Source organism: Camelus ferus, chromosome 21 (genome assembly GCF_009834535.1).
Source record: "Camelus ferus isolate YT-003-E chromosome 21, BCGSAC_Cfer_1.0, whole genome shotgun sequence".
In the NCBI taxonomy this organism is placed as follows: domain Eukaryota; kingdom Metazoa; phylum Chordata; class Mammalia; order Artiodactyla; family Camelidae; genus Camelus; species Camelus ferus.
In genome coordinates, this window is record NC_045716.1 from 16630757 (window position 1) to 16649870 (window position 19114).

A 19114-nucleotide genomic window follows, 5' to 3' on the forward strand; every position below is an offset into this window, starting at 1 on the left:
GGGAGGTGAATAAGATCCCATCCCTAACACTGAATAGCTTGTGTTCTGGTGGCAGAAAAAGTTATTAAACCATTAATGTGAGCAAAGTGCCAAACACTCAAAAATAGAGAGAATCTTGGGTGGTAGGAGAACAGGAAGGGGAAGCATGAGATCTTCACGAATGTGAATGAGTCTTGCAAATATGCTGAGTTCGGTGTAGCTTATGCAGTGTGTTATGAGAGCCCCCACTCCTACTCCGACAGCCTCTACACTGCCCTGGTGTTGGTCCCTCAGCGTTTGCATCTCGAGAGTACGGCAAGGATCAGAACACGGGGGAAATGCTGGTGACGGTTTCCAAGCATCCGAACTGCCCAGCAATGATTCCACAGTGGGGTAGAGAAGTAGATAAGAGACAGCTGGGAAGCAGCATACTGATCCCAGCTCCAGGGAAGCAGCATACTGATCCCAGATCCAGGGAAGCAGATGGTGGAGTAACCAGCAAGACCCTGAAAAGAGGAAATGTAGTAGAATGAAGACTTGAGCAAGTCACACATATATGAACTTTTGTGCTCCCCACCCCACCCTACCAAATTCCAAAGCATTGACAGAGTCATTAATGCCCAGCTTAGGACCTTCTCCTTCCATAAGCCTACTGTGAATATTCCACTTAAAATCAACTTTTCTTTCCCGCAATTGTAAGCTCTGCCAAATTAGACAGTATACCACTTTGGTTTATATTTCTCGATCTCTCCATTTGAACAAACTTGTGAATTCTTTATGTGCTTCCTGCTGCTTTCGCACAATGTTAAGTTCCCAGTAGGCTCTCAATATTGCTTGGCTTGGGGCATTTGTAGCGGTGGTGGCACCATGTAAGTGGGCGTGCAAGCTCCCTTGGTAGCTAATTTGAGATGTGTCACCTTTTATATGTAGCTGTGTCTAAAATCAATGTTGTAAAACCAGTTTAATTTTTTTTAATAGTCAGATCCCCGTAAGTTTCATGATACTTGTGAATTAATTGGATTTTTATTATACAAGAAGAGTTTTGGAAACTTCTGATGGAAAATAACAACAACAGAATCCATTACAAAATTCATTACAATGAGAAATGATGATACCTCGCAGATCTGGGTTCTGTTTAGCTTTGCCTGACAAAAAAAAAAAAAAAAAAAAAAAGGTGAGACTGAATATCTAAGTTCCTTTCCTCCTCAAAGTCTGTAGTTGACCTTCCAAAAAGTACTGGCATTAAGTGTTTTGTACTCTGGACCCACTCTTTACTTTCTGTATCTTTCTTTTTTCTTTTCTTTTCTTTTTTTTTTTTAACTGCACACATTTTAAAAAATTTACATATCAGTACTGTTCATTATTTCTAAAGACTGTTTAGAGCTTTAGCTTTTTAAACTTACATAGTTATCAAAGGAATAAAGCCAACCACAAAATAAGAATTAACAGAATGTGGTAATTCAATCATACAGGCAGTCAAATGTGCTTACACATATTCAAGAAATCAGTCATCTAAATTGTAAATAAGTAGTTCATTTGTGTCCTTTTTTTTTTTTTTAGATTCCATGTATAAGTGATATCATATGGCATTTTTCTTTCTCTTTCTGGCATATTTCACTTAGAATGATGATCTCCAGGTCCATCCATGTTGCTGCAAATAGCATTATTTTATTCTTTTTTATGGCTGAGTAGTATTCCATTGTATAAATATACTACATCTTCTTTATCCAGTCAGCTGCTGATGGACATTTGGGTTGTTTCCATGTCTTGGCTATTGTAAATAGTGCTTCTATAAATATTGGGATGCATGTGTATTTTTGAATTATATTTTTCTCCAGATACATGCCCAGGAGTGGGATTGCTGGATCATAGGTAATTCTATTTTTAGTTTTTTAAGGACCCTCCATTCTGTCCTCCATAGTGGCTGCACCAATTTACATTCCCACCAACAGTGTAGGAGGGTTCCTTTTTCTCCACACCCTCTCCAGCATTTATCATTTGTAGACTTTTTAATAATGGCCCTACTGGCTGGTGTGAGGTGATATCTCACTGTAGTTTTGATTTGTATTTCTCTAACAATTAGTGATGTTGAGCATCTTTTCATGTGCTTGGCCATCTGGATGTCTTCTTTGGAGAGATGTCTATTTTGATCTTCTGCCCATTTTTTGATTGGGTTGCCTTTTTTTCTTTTGATACTAAGGTGTATGAACTGTTTGTATAATTTGGAAGTTAGTCTGTTGTCAGTTGCATCATCTACAAATATTTTCTCCTATTCTGTAGGTTGTCTTTTCATTTTGTTGATGGTGTCTTTAGCTGTGCAAAAGCATTTAAGTTTAATTAGATCCTATTTGCTTATTTTTGCTTTATTTCCATTACTCCAGGAGCTGGTTCAAAAAATATATTGCTGAGATTTATGTCCAAAAGTGTTCTGCCTATGTTCTCCTCTAGGAATTTTATAGTGTCTGGTCTTGCATTTAAGTCTTTAATCCGTTTTGAGTTTATTTTTGTATATGGTGTTACAGAATGTTCTAATTTCGGTCTTTTACAGGTAGTTGTCCAGTTTTCCCAGCTCTACTTATTGAAGACACTGTCTTTTCTCCATTGCATACTCCTGCCTCCCTTGTTGTAGATTAATTGACCATAAGTGCATGGGTTTATTTCTGGACTTTCTATCCTGTTCCACTGATCTCTGTGTCTGTTTTTGTGCCAGAACAATACTGTTTTGATTACTGTAGCTTTGCAGTATTGTCTGAAGTCAGGGAGCATGATTCTCCGAGCTCCATTCTTCTTTTTCAAGATTGTTCTGGCTATTCAAGGTCTTTTGTGCTTCTGTACAAATTTTAACATTTTTTGTTCCAGCTCTGTGAAAAATGTTGTTGGTAACTTGATAAGGATTTCATTTAATCTGTATATTGCCTTGGGTAGTATCTGTATCTTTCTTACAGTGTCTCTTTCCTTTCTTCGTCAACTCTGGCTTTTGCATTTCTTGTGTCTTATTTCAGTGTTTCTCACACTGCATACAATGTCTGAATCCAGACATGTCTTCCACTCTGCCCCTGCCATTAGAAAGAAAAACAAGTTTGGGGGTCTTGGCTATGCTTGCTGGCTTGCTTGCTTGCTTGCTTTCCTTTCTTCCTTCTTTCCTTTCTTTCTTTTTTCCAAACTGAGGTACTGGGGATTGAACCAAGTACCTCGTGCACACTCAGCATGTGCTTTACCAACTGAGATATACTTCCACCCCCTTTCCTATGCTCTTTCATTTCAATCTGGGGCCTCCCTCTAGGTTTATACTGTTCAGTTCTTCTCAGCAGCTCATAATAATAGCTACTCCCTATGGAGCTTTTCACATGTATTAAAGTGTATCCTTTGTAACTACCTCAAAGGGTAGATATTGTTATTTTCTCATTTTAAAGATGAAGGACTTGAGCCACAAAGAAGTTAAGTAAGTTGATCAACAGTTACCTGGCTAGGAACTAATTAAGCAAGACTGATGCTCAGGCCACTTGGCTCCAGAGGCCATGCTCATAACCCCCCATGCAATGCTGCCCCTCCTGTGTGTTGTGTTTCTCTGCCTGGCCATAAAGAGCTATTACAAGTTCTTTATGCCCTGTGCTTTCTTGTTCTAAAGATATTCAGCACTTGTGCATTGCGTCCTTTCTCTCAGGGGACCAGGGCGATGGAATCAACCTCTATCATGTCAGTGAATTAACCTTCCCATGTTCACTTTGAATTTGATGACTTCAGTCTTCACTCTTCTGCTGGCACTGCTATAATGACAGAATCTAAGTGATGGCAAGAAACGAAGGAAAGGACACTTTTAGAAGTCTCATAAATTCATGTGGTAATTCCTGCCAGGATGAATGCCTCTGCGTGTAAACCTTATTTTTAAAGCCATGCATTTTTTAACTTATAGTTAACATTTGACTTGACAATAAAGGTACAAAGAAGTCATTGTATCTGTTTCTAGAGAGGTCAAGTTTTAAAGAGACACTACAACAAAATTCTAAAAAGGAGACCCATCGAAGGAGCGTCTATCCAGTTCTGCCCTTTGCTTCTGAGCTCAGTGTCACCCCGTTAAATGTCATAGTCACCTACACCAAATTGTCGGAACAGCTGCCTCTCATTTAAAAGGAAATAACGATAATTGAAATGGTATCATAATGCTGAGGTGTTGACCTAGAAACAGGATAGGGCGTCCCACAATATATGGTTCATGTGATTTCATTGTTTTTGCAGGAGTGTTGATGGATTTATGTTGAGTCATAAAATGGTCTCAGCCATTTCCTCTTAAAATAACCCTTCCATTTCTATAACACTTCACAGTTTGTGAAGCACTTTTCCCTACATTATCTCATTTGCCTCTCACATCAAACTCAATATATCCAAAATTGAAATAATTTCCCGTCTCAAAGCTACACTGCCTTCAGTGTCCTCTGTTCCCGTCATTCCACTCCTACAATGTTTTTCACTCTGCTCTTCCTCTCCACGCCTCGTTACCCTGGTGCAGATCCCCCTTGCCTGTCTCCTGGAACAGACCTCTTCAATTCTTTTACAGGTGGGAATGCTCTTGTTTCAAAGTCTTTGGAACATTAGTATATAGAGTGGAGTGACATGGAGCAGCTGGAAGGAATGAAGAGCTTTCCCTCCGCTCAGGATATCCCCTGAAAGCCCTAAGGTTTTACTGGAACATAGCCATGTCCACGCACTTTTTTTTTTTTTTTTTGTCTTAGTCTGCATTCATGCTATAGTAGCTCAATTGAATAGCTACAATACAGACCATAAGGCTCACGAAGACTAGAACCTTTACTACCTGGTCTTTCCAAAAAAAAAAGTGTTGACTGCTACACTATAGCAATAACACATTAAATGGGCTTCCATGTTAACTCTATTTAAATTCCTCTCTCTAATTCATCTAACAAACTGTCATACCTGCCTCAAAAAGTTAATACTACTATTTTTCTGCAAAATAAAATTCAAATTTCTTAACCAAGACTATCTGAAACACAACGTCCAAGTACCTTGTCTGCATTCATTTCCTTTCATGTTAATTAATCCCTTCCTAAATACTCTGAAATACGTTTTTCTCCCTAAGTGGTCCATGCTTCCTTAGACTCAAGTCTCAATTTTTATCTGGGAAAAAGCCTCCTTGCTTTTAGCTACCTGATCTTCAAGAAGCATCATTTGAGCTCACAGTTAAAAGGTACCTCCTTCTTTCAATTTCCCAAAGTACTTTTATCACGACTTAGCGTCGCATTGAGCAATTTCAGTCATAAATTCTAGTTACAGACAGTCCGCCACTTACGGTGTTTCGACTTACCATTTTTTGACTTTGCAATGGTGGGAGAGCCGTGCGTTCAGTAGAAACTGTACTTTGAATTTTGAATTTTGATCTTTCCCCAGGCTGTTGCCATGCGCTGTGAGGCTCCGTCCTGATGCTGGGCAGCAGCAGTGAGCCACAGCTCCCAGTCAGCCAGCAGACTTACAACCAGACTGCACCATGCAACCATTCTGTTAGTCCACTTTCAGTACAGTATTCAATAAACCACATGATATATTCAACACTTTACTATAAAATGGGCTTTGTGTTAGATTATTTGGCCCAACTATAGGTTAATGTAAGTATTCTGAGAAAACTTAAGGTAGACAAACTAAGTTATGATGTTTGGTAGGTTAGGTGTATTAAATGCTTTTTTGGCTTAGCAATATTTTCAACTTACAATGGGTTAATTAGAACGTAACCCCAATTAAGTCAAGGGGTGTGTGTGCGTGTGTGTGTGTGTGCGTGTATGTGTGTGTGTTCTTTGTTATCCTATAAAGTCACTGATGATAAGAGGCTGCCCATAAATTCTCCTTGAGGAACCTACTGGTACCTAGCATCTGTCTTGAATTTAATAAGCCTGAAGAGTTGCTCAATGAATAAACCTGTAATCCTATGCAGTAAGAAGTATTGTAACGTACATTTTACAGATGAGTAAACTAAGACATAAGGTGTGCGTCAGTCAGGATAAATTAGATTATGCTGCGGTGACACACAACCCCCACCGCCCCACGTGAAATCCAAATGCACTTAAAAAAACAAAGCCCTATTTCTTGCTTCATACCACATGTCCTTTTACATCAAGTGTGGCTGTGTTTACTGTTGTCTTGACTCCAGGAGTACAGGCTGTTGTCTTGACCTGGAACAGCCTCTGTCTGGAATATTGCTGGTGTTCATGGTGGAGAAAAAGGGGAGAACATCGCAAAATATACACTATCTTTGAAAGCTTCTGCTTAGAAATAACACATAGTAAATCAGTTTATATTCCATTAGCCCAAGAAAATCATGTAGCCAAGCTTGATGTCAAGGGGGAAAGTAAGGATAATATTCCCTCCAGGAGAGGCAGCAAATATTTTTTGAACAATAACAAAGTCTACCACAAGGAGGTTTAATGATTTGTCCCAAATGACATAACTAGCAAGTGACAGAATAGGCACTTGAAGTCATTTGTAAAGTTCAGTTTTTAATTTTCATTTTGTCATTAAAAAAAAAACCTATCAGAGGTCATAAAGCAGTGCCTAGGGTAGCAACTATGTTCTAACCACCTAAACTGACTCACAAGCCAAGAACTTTTAAAGGTAGAGAGCAAATGAGATGAGTGATTTCTTGAGGTCAGTTCTCTGAGCATATCAGTACAGGAGAATCGACTATTGTGGCCATAGATGGAAACACAGGAAGTGACAGCTTCTATTACCGTTGATTGCCTTAAGGGGATGCTGGAAGCAGTGAGAACACAGAAAATGGAATGAAGCTTCAGCTACATTACCTGCACTTTAAATACCATTACCAGCACTCAGGAATACAAAGTCCGGGGAAGCCTGACAGCACAAGTGTTAGAGGACATATATAAGGCTCAAGGTGACTTTGCTCATTGATGTCTCTTTAAATGTATTCATCTTCCTATTAATGACAACACTTGTTTAAATTTGGTTTATACAAGCAGAGCAGACTTCTAGCCCTTTCTATACAGAATTCAGCAAAGAGTTAGCTTCTACAATGTTCCGGGGACCATGCTAGGACAAGGGAACAAGGTAGATATAATTCCTGACCTTATGGAGATTATAATCTAGTACAAAATGCAGACATTAGGTAACATCATTACAAGAGTGTTGAGAACAAAAAGGGAAGAACTGGTGTCCTGACAAGCTTCTCCTGATTCCCTCTTATTGTTTCTTTTGAGTTTCTCCCCACACTTTTTGGGAGTCTTCATTTCTGATTGCCTGCACCTGACTTTTTCTTTGGATGATTTCCTTCAGGATACTGGAGCAGATTTGGTAGCAAGTACAGAAAATGGGAGTTTTCTAGGAGCTTGAGGGCACTTACCCAATGATTGGCAGGAGAGGCTGAAAGCAGACTCACTTGCCTTCCAGGGAAACAAAGTCAGAGGCAGTAATTTACACTACAGAATTCCCCTGATCAGGCTGAGGCTGAGACTTGGATGGAAATGTATCTCTGCTGGATGTTGTGGCCATGAGAACATGCTTCACAGACATCCAACAATAAAGAGCAGAATTGACAGATGGACCCAGCTGCCATGCATCACTGAGTTTGTGCCAAGGCCACACCCCGCTCCCCCAGGCTGCTCCCAGCCTATGACTGAGTGTGAAGGGACACTAGAGTGGGAGACATGGGGCTCCTCTGACAGATGACTTTGGCTCAAGGACTATCTGACAGTCTCAGAGAATTTTCCTTAGACTAGAAAGCAGTCTTGGACTATCCCAACAATCTTCCTTCCTTCCTCCTCGGGGTCACTTGGGTCCAGACCTGCATCACAGCCTTGTGGCTCTCCCAGCCTGTTCTGACTCCCTCCTGCCCAATTCTTCAAGCATTTCCCTAATAAAACCCTCGAATGCCTAATCCTATCTTGGAACCTGCTTCTCAGAGCATCTAGACAAACACATTGGGCTTCCCTACCTTTTCCTTTATCCCTCTACTTCTGTATGGTTTCTCTTGTGAGTACTTACACGTGGATCCTCATCCACAATCTGCTCCTTGGGAATTCACTATAAGACAAGGGCTCCATGGGAACGCACGATAAAGAGCAGCTAAATAATAATATGATGGTTATGCTGAGGCCTTAAAAGAAGATTTGCATTCTGTAAGACATTATTTTGAAACATAACTTGAAGACTAACATAAAGGTGGGGAGACCAGGTAGAAGGTTATTGGTCTATGTGAGGAGTTTAGGGTGGCTCTGACTAGAGCAGGGGTCTACACACCACAGCTCGCAGCCTGTTTCTGCATGGCCCAAGAGCAAAGAAATGTTTTTCATTTTTTAAAGGGTCGTAAAAACAACAACAAAAAAGAAGAATGTGGAACAGAGGCTGTTGAGACTACCAAACTATTTACTATCTGACCTTTTACAGAAAAAAAGTTTGCTGGCCCTGGACTAGAGTGATGATGGGGGATGGGAAATGTACTTGGATCAAAGAAAGATTTTGAAGGTAAAATCAACCAAATTTTTGATCTATTGGATTTAAGAGATGAGAAGGAAAAAGTCACCAAACATGTGTGCTACATTTTCAACTTGGGCAGTTGTATGGATGGAGGTACTATTTACTGACAGAGAATGTGTGATGAGACTCCAGGGTGAGAGAGCCTGCAAAATATTGACATTGCACCAGAATTTATCGTTGCTCAGTTTTAACTAAATTCAATTCAGCAGTTTTAAAGTGCAGACTATACAGAGGAGAAAATTGCAATCTGTCCTTGAAGGCATTTTACAGTCTTATAACAGGAAGAAGTTAAAAATAATGTTAAACATAACATAATGCAAAATAGTGTCAGATGAGTGTCACAAGAGAGGTGCAGAATGCCAAGGGGGCTCAAAGGAGGAAGAGAGAGAAAGACTGAGATCATATCAATTTAGCAAAAACAGGAAAGATTTCATTGACGATGTGTCATTTGAAGGAAGCCTTGAGGCATAGCTAGGATTTTAAGAAATACAGCATGACTTGAATTAATCCCAGGGTTCCTCTTGATGCTGCAATCACAAATCCACAGAAAATCAAGCAAAACTTATTGAAAATTAATTCCAATCTTAAATATTACCGATTCAGAATGAACAGCTGCACTAATTAGATTTCTCTCTCCCCCTCTATTCTATTGTCTGACATCTGCAGCAGACTTAACCTCCTCCTCCTCTACTGAGCTTCGCCCTCACCCAGCAGCTCAGCTGCTTCACCTACCTTAGCAGTTGGAGCACTCAGCACCTGGCTTTGCCTCACCGAAGCCTAAGAACGGTGGTGGCCAGGACAGAGCTCTTTTCAAAGGGTTGAATTTCGGGAAGGGAAAGATGGCCTGTCTTATCCATTAAAAAGTATCATCCTCGTCGCAAGAAGATAGAGCGGACAGCATGAGGGCCTGTGTTTTAGGAAAATGAGTTGGAAGCTGAGCGGGTACAGGGACGAACAGAGACAGACTGACAGTAAGTCCCGGGCTATGCTGTGTAGACTTGCCCCTCAGGGTTCTCGGTAGGTACTACAGTGTGAGGGGTAGGGACCGCCTTAATCAAGTGCAAGAGGAATGACTGTATTGATCAAACTGGAAGAGGGAAGAAGGCCGGTAAGATGTAGATTTGCTGAACTCCACACAACCTAATTTTAAGTGGTACTGTTGAAACTGTATTCAGCTTTTAGGAGGAAATGTCAAGGTATAGGGGGACATATGTGCCTTAGAAATCTATTGTTAAAAGCTCCCAGAGTAGGCTCTAAAATCGGCACGCTTTGGCCCAAGCTCTTTCTCTGGGTTCCTTCCCTCCCTCCTGAGGATCCTATTCCGCTGACAAATGAGAATTAACGGTCATGCTCATGTTTCTACAAGTCACTGAGTCATCAGAAATTCAATTATGCTCTTCACATGTTCTCCCTTAAGGCTGAAAATGGATGATGAGTGAACTTTAGAAAGATTTCTAGTGATAAGTCTTGAAGCTGAGATGTTTCTCATCTTAAATTTCAGATAATTGGAAAATGAGGCCATGATTATTATTAACTGCACTTGGGGGCTAATTCCAAATGAATACTGCTAAAAGTATCATGGCTGATGTGAGGACAAAGAAGATAGGACTTCTAGTCTCAAAAATAGACACGAACAAATGATGAGACAGGAGGGAAGGCAAAGGAAGAAGTATTCAGAGTGTGAGCTCTGATCACCTCAATGTCTCATTTCAAACACTGGTGCTATCATGTCTTTCCATTTTAAATTCTGTCATGATTTCAGCAATAAATTAGTATCCTATCTCAAACTAGAGGTGGACGTCATTAGCTCCAGTTTTATTTTTATCATTTTTTCCTCCTCCCCTTCCTGGCTTGTCATCCTGAGCAAAAAGTAGGACAGAAGGAAAAAGTGTTGACATAGTGGAATATTTCCCCTGCCCTCTCTTTTTCACAGATTCTACTTTTACTCAGTTACCCCATGACTCTCATCTGATCTTGACATCTGTCTCACTACCTCTGCCCCCAGTTACAACTTTCCATCCACAGAATGGGCATTTATTGAGCACCTGCTGTATTCTAGCCCCCTCAGACCACGAAGACACAAACTACTTGTGTCAAGAGGGCAGGAGCTATAGTCTCTTATGTATTCACAATCAGCTTCTAAGATGATTTCACATTTTGATCAAGGAAATGTATCTTTTTTTTTTTCCTCCTCCCTGGAGGAAATGGGGATGAGTTCACTGTTGGAAATCTTTGAAAAGAAAGTTCATTACTATTTCATTATTCATCCAAGAAAGCAACCTGGAGATTCTTCTCAATCTATATCAAGTTTTACTCTCTAGATCAGAATTCTCTCTGCTTAATAATCAGAAAAGGAATGAATGGCTTATACAAAAGTTTACAACTGACACAGTGCGAAAGAGCTTTATATAACCCCTCCAAGAAATCAGGAAACACACAAAGACCATGTCTTAGAGCTTCAGAAAACTGGCTCACATCCCAGAAAATCCACCTCCTCTCTCCTGACCCAGCACAACACCCATGTGCTTCCACATACACATTCTTGTGCGGCCCTTATAGTAAGGTGCAGGCTGGGGGTGAGATAAGGGAAGGGAAACAATTTTTAAGCCTGTTTTTTTCAGATAAGGAAAATACACTTCAGAGAGATTAAGTTAGGAAATTACTGAGGATAATAATTAGGAAGTAATAACTAAGACTGGAGTACAAATCTTCTGATTTCAGTTTCAGTAGGTCCTCCTGATAATTCAGATCTGCTCTCTGAAATGTGTTCTCTTTGAAGCCTGGTTAGAAACATGTAGAAATGGCAGGGGCTTTTTGACAATCGCCATCCAGTTTCTACTCTTACTTTGTAGAAAGCAAGTGGGAAAATGCACTAGGATGTTAAAAATTATGTCACTAGAGCACTGTTGGGGGATTGTGGGTGATTTAATCCACTTGGAGATACTAAACAACATCCAACAGCAGGTTGCTATGGCAACACTACTCTTATCTTCCTGGCTTTAAACAAAAATATCTCAAGGGCAGAGTAATTAGGTAAGTAGAGCAGTGAGTCTGCCCTGCTTCACGCAGTCATTTTCCAGTGATTACCATTTTATGGCTGTGACTTGTGTTTACAGGTTTTGCCTAATATAGCAATTCTCCCTTGGGGGAAATTGTGTGTGACTCTGTGTGTGTGTGTGTGTGTGTGTGTGTGGTGTGGGTGTGATGGGGGCAGTATCTTTGATTAACACCTGTCCCCAAAACTCCTTTAGCAAATGGCACCATATGGCAGGCTCCCACTCAAGAGCAAATGTGGCAAAGGACGAATAGGTGGGACTGCGAGATACACGCGCAAACGAGGCTCATCAGAGAGCTGAGTGCATGTTATGAGAGCAATGTTCGCTTGTGCCTTGTTTTTCCCTTTTAAATTAAATTTGAATGCATGTTGATGTTGCTTGTTCTAATTCCCTCTGACTCAGACTGTCATTTCCCAAGGCTCTGGAATGGTCTTCCGCTTCTATTTCTCAGGCTTGGCATCCCTACCCACCCAGTAAGGCACTACCACTACCCTCCCTCTTCTCTACCCTCTCTTCACCCAGGAAATACAGAACTCTCTCCCCGAGTTGCTTACTCATCCCAGGAGAATGTTGCCAGAAAGCCTACCCAATTCCCTGGGCTTCCTGTTGCATCCACTCCCAACACAACAGAAGGGAAGAAGGAATTCATTTTTGTTGAGCACTCACTATGTGCCAGGCCTTTAGTCAGTCTTTGGATGCTGTAGGTCCATCTTCTCAGTAACTCAGATAAGAAACAGAGACGCACAGAGGTTAAGAACAAATCCCAGACATACACAGCTATTAGGTAGCAGAGCCAGGATACAACGCAGGGCTGAATGAGTTTAAAGGCTACATTCCTTCCCTTATACCATGCTGCCTTTCTTGAGGAGGGTTTATATATTTAAGATTTGGGAGGGTCAGCAGCTCATTGTCCTGCTCTGCTTTGATCTATTTTCTGCCTTTTTATACATTGTCTTTATCCATGTGGACCAGCGACTCTCAAACAGGGTGATTTTGCTACCCAGGGGACATCTGGCAATGTCTACCTAGAATATGGTACTTAGCAGCACTTGAGTTATCTTTCATAATTGTCTTAACCATACTCCTATCTCATTTATTCCATATAATTACCTATGAATTCTTCCTTAAATCACCTATTCGCTTTCTGAAGGGAAGTTGACATCTTACTTCACAAAACCAGTCTGGGATCAGGCTTATGTCTCCATACATCTCAGCGTATGCTCATCGACCCTTTCAAGGTTTTCCTTATGCCACAAAAGCTGACCTCTGTCCATTTAAGAATGCCTCACTGTCAAGTCTTCTCTAAGCAAGGTAATCGATGCTTTAGAAGAAAAGTAATATCAAATGTTTAACTTATTTAAACGATTGACATGTCCCACAAGGCTAAAGGCCGTGTTCCTTATAATTTACATGCCTCTGGGCTACACAGTGGAAACTCTATTGAACTGCACAGAAGGAAAGGTGCAAACATAAGGAAATTTGGCAAGATTAAGAAGTCGTTCAAGTTTGTGTTTAATTTTCTCCTCCACGCCCTTTGGATATTCTGACTTCTCTGAAGCCTGTAGTTCCATGAACATCAGGGAAGTGTTTGACACTACTTATTTATTTAAAAAACAATTTGCTGTGTACTTACTGTATGCAAGTGCTGGGATTACAAAGACCAAATATCTCATGCAAATCAAGGAGACCACCATCTAGTTAGGACAAAGACAGAGTGGTATCCACCCCACTCCATTCCTCATAGACTATAAGCTTCCACAGCAAAGGGAGTTTTATCTGTTTTGTAGATTTATGCATCCCTAGCACCGAGAATAACGTTTGCCTTATGAGTGTGCATTAAATATTTATTGAATTTATGACAAAAATATTTCATAGGGGAGGAGAGGAAGCAGACAGGAAACTTCACAGAAATGGAGACATTTGGACTGATAGTTGAACGATGAGTTCGGGATCTAGATAAGGGTGGGGAGGAAGCATTTACATAAAGATAAGGAATAGGAAATGGCGTGACTGACAGGGTACTGTGAGTAGTTTGGCACGACTGGATTAGAGTATGGAGCGGCAGGAACTGAAGTGAGAGAGAGAGATGAGGGACAGATGGTGAAAGGTCTCATACGTGATGGACAGGAACACCATCATTGTGACAACGGGGCATTGGCGGTGGACTGTAATCACGGGAGTGACATGATATGATGTTTGCGTGTCACAAGGCAGAGCCTGCATTTTTTCAAAACATAGTTTTCTAAAATATTCTGTAAATGAAGGAATAATACCACAGCTTAGGAATAAAGGAAGCGACACGCATTTTAGCACTCACAATGAGAATGAGGGCAGTGACAGCGGAAGTCAGGAGAGAAGGATGGATTTGATTGCCCCTGAGAAGAAAGAACTTTCATGAAGTTGGGACGAATCAGCAGGGAGATTCTGTAAAGAGTGTTGGAAAAAGAGAAGCCAAAGCTAGTGCCGAGAGGTTAGGCTTGATAACCTGATGGACAGAGAGGAGGAGGGAGAGGGTCAGAGTTAGACATAATGAGTTCCGCTTGAGGCACATAAAGTTGAAAGTTCTTGGGGTGTATCCAGAAGAATATTGGGTAGGATCAGAAGAGGTGAGTACGATTTTCTGATGAATCAGGAAGGACTAAGACCCTCTACAAGTTATGCAGCTCCGTTAATTCACCTTCCGCGGAAGTGGGAATTGCCTGACTAGCCATTTTGGAAGACTTTCAGTTTGACTGTATCTAGACAATTTACATTAGACTCACCTGTGGTGCTTGTAAATCATTTAGACTCAGTAGGCCCTGGTTTGAATTGGCGCTTTCAACAGGCACTCGGTGATCCTGGTACTGACCAGTCCGCGGAGCATTCTTGAGGAAACGCTAATTTAGACAAGATGGAAATCGCTAACCATGGGTTAAGTCGGACCAGTCGCAGGGCAGCCTGTGACTCCTCCACCTCAGTCTGTATCCTGTTTATCAAATCTTTCCACCCCACCCCTAATACTACCATCCATTGAGCATACTTTGCAGTAATTATCACATTTAAGTCTCACAGCCATGAGAGGTAGACATTATCTGTCACATTTTGAAGATAAAGGAACTGAGCTCAGAGACGTTCAATTTTAGCCTGAGATCCTTGAACTAATTGGTAATAATAGAGACTCATATTTTCATCATCTGATTCCAGGGTTTGTACCCTTTCTGCTGCAGCACAACACCTCCTCCACAAAAGCTTTTTAAAAAAATTTTTTTTTAAAAATTTTTGTGGAGAGGTCTGCAGGTCTATTTATTTATCTATTAGTAGTTTTTGTGTATTTTTTAAATGGAGGTACTGGGGATTGAACCCAGGACTTTGTGCATGCTAAACATGTGCTCTACCATTATGAGCTATACCCTACCCCCTCCATAAAGCTTTTACTGGTAAATCGCTTCCCTTTTTAAAAACTTTAAGTACCACGACATTCAGCACTATTATTTAACATGTGGTGCTCTGGTGCATTATTAGCCAGATGATTTCCACATATTGGAATTTTATCCTTAACTCTACAGTCTGCAGCCACAGATTTTCTTTTAGTTTTCAGTTCACCCCAGAGAGCCTGGCACTCCTAAGGGTATTTATTACAAGTTCAACAAAGGCTGTGCTCAATTCCCCTGAGGTTCCGGCTCCTCCAACGAATGGCAGATACGGACTTCCTGTGTGCTCTTGGGTGACTCACTGTCTTAAAATCCTCCTCTTCAACACAAGGAAACTCATATATTTTTTGCACTTGAGTTGCAGGAATTTTGGGAAGAGTAATATTATGCTGTGATCAATATACAGTGAATCAAGGTAAGAATATTAGTTTGCAAGGAGAATATTAAGCAAGGAGGGAGAATGTTTTTTTCTAAAACAACAACAACAACAACCCCCCCCCCCAGGTTTCTTAAGTGCCTTCGCCAGAAAATTAATAGGTACTTCTTGTCCCCCAGAAAATACATTTATTTCCACCAGAACCAGAATGGGTATAGTGTGCTGAAGTCTTTTCATAAGCAGAACAAGGTCTGGTACAGAGACAAAGGGCCAAGCTGCAGGGTGGTCAGAGAGAATGACTGCTGGGACCCTCCCTGAAGGTCCAGAGGCTGGGGTCTCTCTCCCTGTCACTTCGCCCAGGGCAGTGGTACCAAGAAAAAATAGGATCAGTATCACTACCGACACAACCATGACCTGCTGTGAAGCTCACCAGGGGCTTTCTCCTGAGAAGGTCACAAGAATAAGGACCAAATTATTACTGAATCAGGACCAAAGGGAATGGTTGGATGATCTCATTAAAAATTGAGGGACCTTAAAGCAAGATCAAGAGATCAGAGACCTACAATATTGCTTCACATATAAGGAAGCAAGACCTAAGGAAGCCTTTCTACCTCCAGTCAGTCTGGAAATCATCCCTCGTAAATCAGAAGAAATTTTTTTAAAAAGACAGCTAGGCAAAATTTAGAGATAGCAGCCCTGTTATACTCAGACAAAAATAGCAAGTTTTAGGTTACGAGAAGCCATCTAAGAGAGTAATTAATTCATGGCACTAACCCCATCAAGAGGGCACCACCCTCATGACATCATTTTAACTTAATGACCTCCAAAAGGCCCCACCTCCTAATAGCATCACACTGGGGATTAAGGCTTCAATGTGTAAATGGAGAGATAGTGGGTCCAAATATTCAGCCCATAACAAAAACTGAGTTGACAGGGACCATTTTATTCAAAATTGGAAAGTCAGCTAAGTTTGGGATGCAGAAAGAAATAGTTATCTTCAATGGAGCATATATAGATTTATTGACACAAACAGCCACTCCAGGAACTGCAAGCAGTGGAAAATAATGCTATAGGAAATTCCATACACCAGGGACATGGCAAAGCAGAGACCTTTCCCTTATCCTCAGCTGGGCTGCATTGCAAAGCAGAACCCCGTTGTATATTATTATAGGTGTTTGATATGTGTGTACTTCCCTCAAATGTGTTTGTTGTCATTCCACTGTGTGGGTTGGTCCTTCTCCATCATTTCACCTTGTTTTCATTACCATTGCAAAATCGCAAGTCTACAAGCATTCCACACATTTTCGTTATTGCCTACTGGAACAAACTGGGCCGTACCTGAAAATTTTAAGTGACATTCTGGTGTGTTGAATGGGCAAATGGGGTACACAATAACGCGCCAAAAGCCCATGTCTTTGGCCAAGCTTATTATGACCAGAACATCCAACATCCAACTCATCAAACTCACATGGAAGGTGAATCCTTTCAAGATGAACAAGATACTAATCCAAAGGAATTCAAGCTACTGTGAAGATTTAGGAATTCATAACGATGGGAACTACTAAAAGCAAAAAAAAGGGTCAAAATACCCAACATGCTGGCTTAAAACACAAACTTTAGAGAGAACAGATTTTTAGGTAGGAATACAAATAAAATGAAATTACAGAAAAGTGCATCCTCCACTGGAAGGCAGTCCAGGAGACTTGTCCTCCTCTGGCTCACTGCCTATAGTTTAAGAACAATTAATATGTTGTAAGTTTCAAGAATCACTGTGGGGATGTATGAGTGTGGGTCTGTGTGTGTGCTGTCTGTGCGTGTGTACCTGTATGTGCATGAATTCTCTTTTCAGTAAAGAAGGAAACACAACTGAAGAGTGACCAGAAAGAAAAAAAATGAGGCAGAAAATTTTTAACATCTAACAAATCTTCAAACAGGCAAATGATTATAGTCATCACAGCTCCTCATTTTGCACATTTGATGACAAAATCAGTATTATTTGATCCTTAACAAGACATGATCACACATTATCAGTCTGTCAGAGGAGACTATTAACATAGATTTGTAGCAGGGTGAAAAAAAAATTTCCATCCGGCACCAATGTGTTTCTTAGGAAGGCCACAGTCTTATTTTGAAAAATGCTCTGGTAAATATTTGGGGAAGGAAGCTGAAAATCTTGGAGCATGGCTTGCTGAAAGATAAAGGATTAAACTATATACTTACATTGCCTTTAAGAATAAACGAACAGGTTGTAGAGCACGAAGTTCAAGGATAAGAGAAATGGTGAAAAGTCTGCAATCATATTGGAAGAAAAGGCCAATAGGTTCTTTTGAAAAATAATTAATAAATTTTATTGTTTTAGTACATTTTTAGACTTAGACAATAACTGAGCAGCTAGTACACAGAGTTCCATATATTCAGCCCTTTCCACTGCACACACTTTCCCTTATTATTGATATCTCGCATCAGAATGATGCCTTGCGTTTGTAACATTCATCATTAATAAACAAATTTTGGCACATTATTAGTAACTATAGTCCATAGTTTGTATGAAGATTCACTTTTTGTGTTAAACATTTTTTGGACTTTGGAATCACTTGATACAGTTCCATATGGAAAACGTTTCACTGCCCCTCAAAGCCTCTGTGCGTCACATTTTCATCCCTTTCTCCTTACCCTCCCTCAACCCCTCCCAACTTTTTGCAAATGGATGTTGTGTCTTATTCATCTTGATACAGCTAGCATGCCTAGCACTGTGCCTGACTTATAGTTGTCACTTGTATGTCTTTAATACGAATCAAACTCAATTAAACAAATGCAGGCTTAAGACAGGTCTTGAACAGTGACAGTAGATAAGATAAGAGGGAATTTGGACACCAAAGTGATCAGAGATTGCTCCAGATCAGGAAAGCAGATGCCAAAACAAAGTAAAAGTGCAATAGATGTATTGGAGAGGCCGGGATTATCTATGAAAGATAGGAGAGAAGGAGCAGAAGTAGGCAGGGAAGACTTTAGATCATTATGCAGGCTTAATACCTGTGCAAACAGAGACAGTAGGAAAGAAGACTAGACAGGAACAATCCCAGACTGAAGTGCAGCTCTGAGATCTCAGCCAGCTCAATGTGGAGCTGCAGAGCAAGTCACTCATCAGAGGATCTCCACACTGCAGAGAGATGACCAAGCCCTGTTTCCATCACCACACTTAGGCATAGGCTAGTGCTGCGTAGAGAGAACATGTCTTTGGCTTCAATGCTGTAATGGAACCTGAAGATAATGCAGCAAGAGGCTGTTAAATGATTGCCCTCAATTCGGCAGATTCTCTTTTGAAATGAGGTCTGAGAAGCACCTCACCGTAACTGCCACAGACCCTTAGGACAAAAGAGAAGAGCTGGGCAGCTTCCTCTTTATTCAAAGGCAATTCTTCATGTTGTAGTTTCACAATGCTGTTGGAAATATTCTGGATTTCAAAAATCTCAGGATAATACATTTTGCATATAATATGCAAATTATTGCATAATACAAATTGCACATAAATATGCTCCTTACTTAAATATAAATGTATCTATTGTTTTGAATTATGACTTCCAACCTCTTTTAAATAGAACATTAAGAGCTAGTTGCCTACCACTCAATTGCCAGGCAAAGTTTCCCCACCCACACTGCACTGAAATCCACCCATTTATCTATTCCTTCTTTGACTTTTATGCGTGGGAACTTCTCTCGGGTATTCATTTCCTAAAAATGGAGATGCATAAATTTACTTGAAGGTTTTCAAAGTTGAATATTTATGAAAATATTCATAA